Source organism: Paramisgurnus dabryanus, chromosome 3, assembly GCF_030506205.2.
Source record: "Paramisgurnus dabryanus chromosome 3, PD_genome_1.1, whole genome shotgun sequence".
Lineage (NCBI taxonomy): Eukaryota > Metazoa > Chordata > Actinopteri > Cypriniformes > Cobitidae > Paramisgurnus > Paramisgurnus dabryanus.
The window spans coordinates 46,972,518-46,979,052 of record NC_133339.1 but is presented as its reverse complement, the minus strand read 5'-3'; the positions used below and the strand labels follow the sequence as shown (position 1 = coordinate 46,979,052).

Sequence of the window (6,535 nt, the reverse complement as noted above, 5' to 3'; positions counted from 1 at the left end):
AGGAGCAGCACGGCAGCTGAATGAGTGCGGTCAGTTAATTAATGCTGCTTGCTTAATTTCATGTTACTGATTAAGTGTTTATACTTAACGTTAGATGAGATGTTGGTGTTTTATTGCTCGCGAATTTGCAATAACTGCATTTATCAGGCATCACACGTTACGTCACACGCTTATGCTTGTATCTGCGGTCCCTCGCGCTGTATCCATGATTTAAAGCGGAATAAAACTCTTAACTCCTTTGTAAGGAAAAAGTCAAACAGTGTAAGTTGTTGGCATGTGCTATTTGAATTGAAATGAAGTGTAATGGTATTATTTTGCTTACTTCTCTTGATGAATAATTAGCAAGTTTAATGGAACTTGAAAATATTAGTTATCCAGACAAATGTGCTCTTGTTTTCAGTGTATTTTTATAACTCTTTTGTAATGTCTTTGTTATCAGAGCCCTTCAAATTAAAAATAGTGATGGTGATTTTGTCAATGCTGAGATTTTAATGCATCACCAACCATTACATCTGTCTGGATCAGGTAATGTTGTGACATGTTAACCCTGATATTTCACAGTATATACTTAAATCCATTATGCAAGTGTATGCATTACATTCTGATAAAGGTCATCATTTATAGAATTCTCTTTTACTATTGCACTAATTTTACTTTTTTTTATATGTTGTCAGGATTGAAGAAGAATCAGACAGCAAGGGTTGTCAGATCAGAAACGTAATAACACAAACATAAGAAACTTCACAGGTAAGCTTTTTAAAACCACCTACTACTTGTTTCTCAGTACTGGTTTATCATTGTCATTAGGAAAATATAAGAAAATAATTCAGGATGCAATGGTCTCTGTTCAGCACAGCAATTAATTTCTTCTGTATGTCACTATTCCCTCTATATTATATACCTGTTTCACACCCTTTGTTTTCAATAGACAGAGCCAGAATTTAATTCATAGTTCAGAGCAGATGTTGATGGAAGTTTTGAAAAGGGTTCATATTGACAGACAAAGAGGATCTTTGTGGTTGTGTACATAACAGCTTTCTTTCCTTCTTATCTTTATTAGGGCTGTGACAGTGACAGTATTTTACCACCGCGATGGTAATGCACCAATTCACCACTGTGGTGCGGTGGTTATAGAATGTGTTTGTGTGAGGGGGGAGGTATATATCTTTTATATATATATAATGCATACATATATTTTGAAATATAAAAATGTAAACAAAGATCAGATATGATGTTTCTTACCAACTGTGTATGTTCATAGGCGGCAATTTCTTTTTCCGCCGGTGGGTGCTCATCACAACCTCAAGCTTTACTTCGCAACGCCAGGTGCTCTAGAGTCTGGAGCGCTCAAAGGCTTTGAAGAGGTGGAAAGTGGCGCAGTCACGTTTTCGTGTGAATTGTGAAGTTAAAGGTAATGTTTTTCCTGTGTTTTTGATTGTGTTCATGTTTTGTGTGAAAAAACAGTATTTTTCACACAATTTACTGTATAGTGCTGTTTTCACTGTCCTCAAAACGGGCTGATGTCTTCCTTGTTCTATGAAGTCCCTCCTTCAGAAATATGTAACGAGTTCTGATTGTGTAGTTTGTTTAGTGTGTTGTGATTCAACAGCAGCTTAGCTTAGTCAGAGCTAGGGCTGCACGATTAATCAAACACGATTGTCACACACATCTCGTCAGTAAAGCTGGTTCCTTGATAAGTAATAAATCCCCATCAGCTGCTTTCAGATGGAGCACCATTTACTACACAGACCCGACAAAAGGAGAAATCATTGCCGATAGTGAATGCGATATTTTCCCTTTTGTCAGTGAACTACGGCTCTGTGTAGTAAATGGCGCTCCATCTGAAAGCAGCTGATGGTGATTTATTACTAATCAAGGAACCAGCTTTACTGACGAGATGTGCGTGACAATCATGTGTGATTAATTGTGCAGCCAGAGCCATTTGAGCTTAGCTGGCGACTGACGTGTTCCTGTGGGCGGAGGTTAGTCAATGCTCGTCATTCAACCAGGAATTAGAGGGCTATAGTACAAACTGGCCGTTCACTGTATGGTTTGAAAGGGGAATATATCGCTTTGTAGTAGGCTTGTTGCGATAGTCGGTGAAACGGTGATTACCGGTGCTTCAGCCTCTCACCGTTTAGATCACCACCGCGACACCGTCTTTCACCGTCGTTTTGATATTTTCTTGTAATTAAATCATTTAGTTTCGTTAGAGAGAGCAAACACTTACAACTGAATGTGTCTGCTGTTTGAATTCAGCGGAGCTGAACGCGCATCATCACAGAGCAGCGGCTGCGGGTGTCAGATTTCATTTATTCCTGTCAGACTGCGGCGAGCAGATGATGGCAGAAGCCGCGTGCTTACTCGTTTTTGTTATAATATACATATATGATGTTTAATATAGGTCAGATCGTTTTGTTGTTGTGTTTTTCATTAAGAATAATAATAAACCCACGATTCAAGCAGCGCTTTATGAAGGAATAGCCGGTTGCTCTGCTTGGGACTGGCGGGTTCTGTCAGAAGTACCTGCGCACATTAACTCAAGCACTTAAACCAGCTGTTGTACTCGCATTTGCACGCAAATTCATACGCAATTTAACGCAGCGTGCGCAAGCGCTGGATTTAAACAACAGTTGCATCTAATTCAAAAGTGAAAGTAAAATGCCCCTATATAATGCATTTATAAGCCCCTTCCACCCGGTGAAACCGGTATCACCGGGTTTGTCACGCGCTGATTTACCGGTGGGAAAATTCTGTCACCGCAACAACCCTACTTGGCAGTGAACTTAGAGCATAAATAATACCTTAGCTCAAACAGCAACATTACACACATTACACACAAACTAAATTTGCGATCAGGAAAAACAGTACCTTTAATGTGAATAAACTGAACATATGTGCTTTGCCATTTCGCTGGGTGCTTGAGCCGAGCTTCTGAGCACCCACGATATTGGCGCCTATGTGTGTTTATTGTAGCACTTCAATCCATGAAACAAAAAGTGAGAAACCTTATTGGGGTTACAATGTTTCCAGCAGCACTAAAAACATGTTCTGATGGTGTACGGGTAGCGCAGTTTGATACTTTTTCGCAACCTTGAGTGACCAAGAAAGAATATTTTGCCTCTGTTCTGCTCCCAAGCCACCGTGTCATCACTGATATCAGTTGCAAATAGCGCTCTAACTCTGAATCTGCTGGCTGTTTGCGTTCACACAAACTTGAAGATATCTCGCTGGGGGAGATTGTACTTTATATTTTTTCATAGTTTGTGACGTGCACGGAACCGCAGGCCGCACTTTACCACCACGGTGGTTATGAGAACTGTCACAGCCCTAATCTTTATGTATTATGGCTCTAATCATCACTTTTAAAATTATGGCTATGCCCATGAGTTATAAAAGTCAAGTTATCACCAACCATTGGAATCCACCACCAAGCTACCATGTAGTAATGGAACCTTACAATATATTTTTTACTTGTTTTGGATTGTATTCCGATCAAATTCTAGTAATCCTAATAATTAAGATGCAGTGTTTTGTATTTCACAATTTATGTTTTCTTTTTAAAAGGGGCTATGACTTGTTTTTTTATTTTTTTATGTGTTTTATATTGTAGGCAGATCACCGTGCAACTTGGTGAAGTCATGTGTCTTTCCAGATGGCCAAATATGTACCCCTCTAAAAGTAGTAAGGAAATAATAGTGTCCCATGACAAAAAATGGAAACATTCTTAATTTTTTTAATAGTTGTGCTTGGGCCACAGTTTTTTTTATGTTTTTGTACAAATGAAATATGTTTTTTTTTCAGAACTTTATTAAATGCCATGATAGACAAGATGAGCCTTAAGAGGAGATTTGGGAAGATGCTGTTTCATAAGTCTTTGCTTTGCCAGATTATCTGTGGTAAGTTTGTAAAATCTATATTAAAAATAGGACAAGAATATCTCCTAATCAAAATTTTTTGATCAGGTTGGGGTGTCTGCCAACGTGATGCCTTGCTGGTCTGGTTTGAGTTTGAAGTCTCTCACAGACAGTCCAGAAGGTCTGGAGTCCATCTTAGCTTTCATTGGTAAGTGACTGCACAAGAGGCTGTTTGACCCACACGTAAGGTAAACAGTCAATGTTTGCTTTCTTTAGCATCTCAATTTGGGGGGGGATATAGAATCAATATCACCCAAGTATTCAGACCCTTTACTCTGTATTTAGTTAACGCACCTTTTGAAGCAGCAGTTACAGCCTCAGGTCTTTTTGGGAAGGATGCAGCAAACCTTGCAACACCTGGATTTGTTTTAAAAAAACAGTTAGAAGCACCATTCACTTCCATTGTATTCTTTTATCCTGCTATGGAAGTCAGTGGTGCTTCTGGTCAGTTTGGTTACAGACATTCCTCAAAATATCTTTGTGTTCATCAGAACCCTTTAAGGTGTAGAAACATCAAGACCAATAGGAGACACCTGAGCTAAATTCCAGGTATTGTTGGAAAGGGTCTGAATATGTATAATGTAAAAAATTATACATTTGCAAACGTTTCAAAAAACGTTTGCAAATTTAAAAAAATGTATGAGGAAAAATGTAAACAATTGCAGTATCATGAAAGAACATAACAAAATTGAAAAGTGAAGAGGGTCTTAATACTTTCTGAATGCACTGTAGATGATCTTAATTGAAGCTCATTGTCACATTTGTAAACACAACAGCTTTCTTCCTTCATCAGCTATGCTATGTTTCTAGTCAGACCATTAAAGAACACACATCTTGCCTTCATGTGCAATAACTTTTTTATACATGGCCTAAAAAACATAGCATTTTTGACAATGAAATAACATGCGGTTTGTTTTTCCTCTTTAGATGCTGTCATCATATTTTAAGTGCATGAGCCAGAATGGACGGGTGGTGGTGGCCATAAGAAGACTGTCAACTAAACTAGGGTGACCATACGTGCCATTCTTCCCGGACCCGTCCTGTCCAGTCTTTTGGAACTCGTATTTGTCGACCGCATACGTCACAGAGGATTATTATTATTATTACAGAAAAGCAACCGTTACATTTTAAGGTAAGAAGAATGAAACTACGATTGTATATCTTATGTTTTTAACTGAATGGCGTATGCGGTCAACAAATACGACTTCCGGAAGACGCACCGAAATCCTGGACGCGATGCGTCCGGGAAGAATGGCACGTATGGTCACCCTAACTAAACCAACAACAAAATTAATATTTGCAGTTATAAATAAAATGACTTTTAAACCTGATTTTGTCTTCTTATTTTATGATTTCATTCTATATTTGGAATATTCCATTTTTGCACTACTAACTGGAAACTGTTTGAAAGAATGTGTTTTTATTAAAAGACAAATTTCAAAGGTGAATTATATGCCGGCTGGGATATCAAAATAGCATTAAAATGACATCAACATCATAACATCCTGATATCAAATAGATGTAGAATTGACATCAAAATGACATCAGCAGGGGTCAAAATCTTTACATCAAATTGACATCAACACTTTGACGTCAAAATGACTTTCATTTTTGACCTATTCTGTGACGTAATTTTGACGTCGATGTTTGATGTAAAATTGATGTTAAATTGACATCAAATGCCCGCTGGGACAGGTTTGCTAGCAACAAATGATTAGACTAAATTTTAATTTTGGTTTTTAAAGCAAAACCAGAAAAAAAACAAAGCAAAGTGCTCATCTCAAAGCTCTTTAGAGGCAGATGATTTATCTGGCAAAGCTACACAAAGAAGATTTGGCCCGGCCAAAACTGTGAGCTTATACTCTATAATATAAGCAGTTCAGGGACCTGAAAAAGCACGGCCCATTCCTACAGGAGTGTATGAAGTTTGGTTAGGGTGCGAGCATTAGCAACACAGCAAGTGTGATGCTGGTAGATTGTGACCAGCCTAATGCAGGGCCGTCTCTTCCAGGCCCCAGCTTTTAAGAGGACGGTTTGTGATTTGTCCTTTGCACCAGCGCTCAGGCTAGTCACCATTACAAGCTAATCCTCATATTAGACACATGCTGCTAAAGATGAAGAAATCGTCCAGTGGCTTGTGGCCAAGGATACAGACTCTGTGTCAGCTCACGCTTGCTTCAGTGGGCTGAAGTCTGTACACAGGGCCAGCTTGCTTAGATTTGTGTTTTTCTGCTTCCCTTGAACTACATGAAGCAAGTTAATCCTGTTAGCCAGAAACATGCACTTACTATTGTGTGTGACAACCATGTAAATGTTGCATATGTAATCTGCGACAGGACTTTATTGGTCACATAACTTTAAACATCGATTAACACTTAATTATAAAAGGGATGGTAATAAATGTGTCTGTTTTAATCGGTTGTGTTTTATTCAAATTAATCTGCAAGGAATGCGTAATATAAACCTAGACCAACACATTTTGGGTTATGCAAAAATGTAGGCAAGGGGATGTATGGCGAGGGAGCATCTGTATATGTAATCCTGTATATATAATGAATTGTTGTATCCAAAATGTATATATAACTCTTTAAAATACATGCATATCTAATCTGTTATTC

At 38.3% G+C, this 6,535-nt stretch overlaps 1 long non-coding RNA gene across 2 annotated transcripts; it reads left to right on the top strand.

Moving 5' to 3' along the window:
* Window positions 1-670: 670 nt before the first annotated feature.
* LOC135744970 (uncharacterized) lies at window positions 671-5,144 on the top strand. 2 transcript variants are annotated; one of them, XR_010530898.1, is made up of 7 exons: window positions 671-747; window positions 1,061-1,157; window positions 1,262-1,411; window positions 3,614-3,681; window positions 3,805-3,899; window positions 3,966-4,065; window positions 4,845-5,144. It is a non-coding gene; the product is annotated as an uncharacterized lncRNA (long non-coding RNA). The 2 variants fall into 2 exon arrangements; XR_010530899.1 differs by having other exon boundaries at window positions 3,966-4,105.
* Window positions 5,145-6,535: the final 1,391 nt, after the last annotated feature.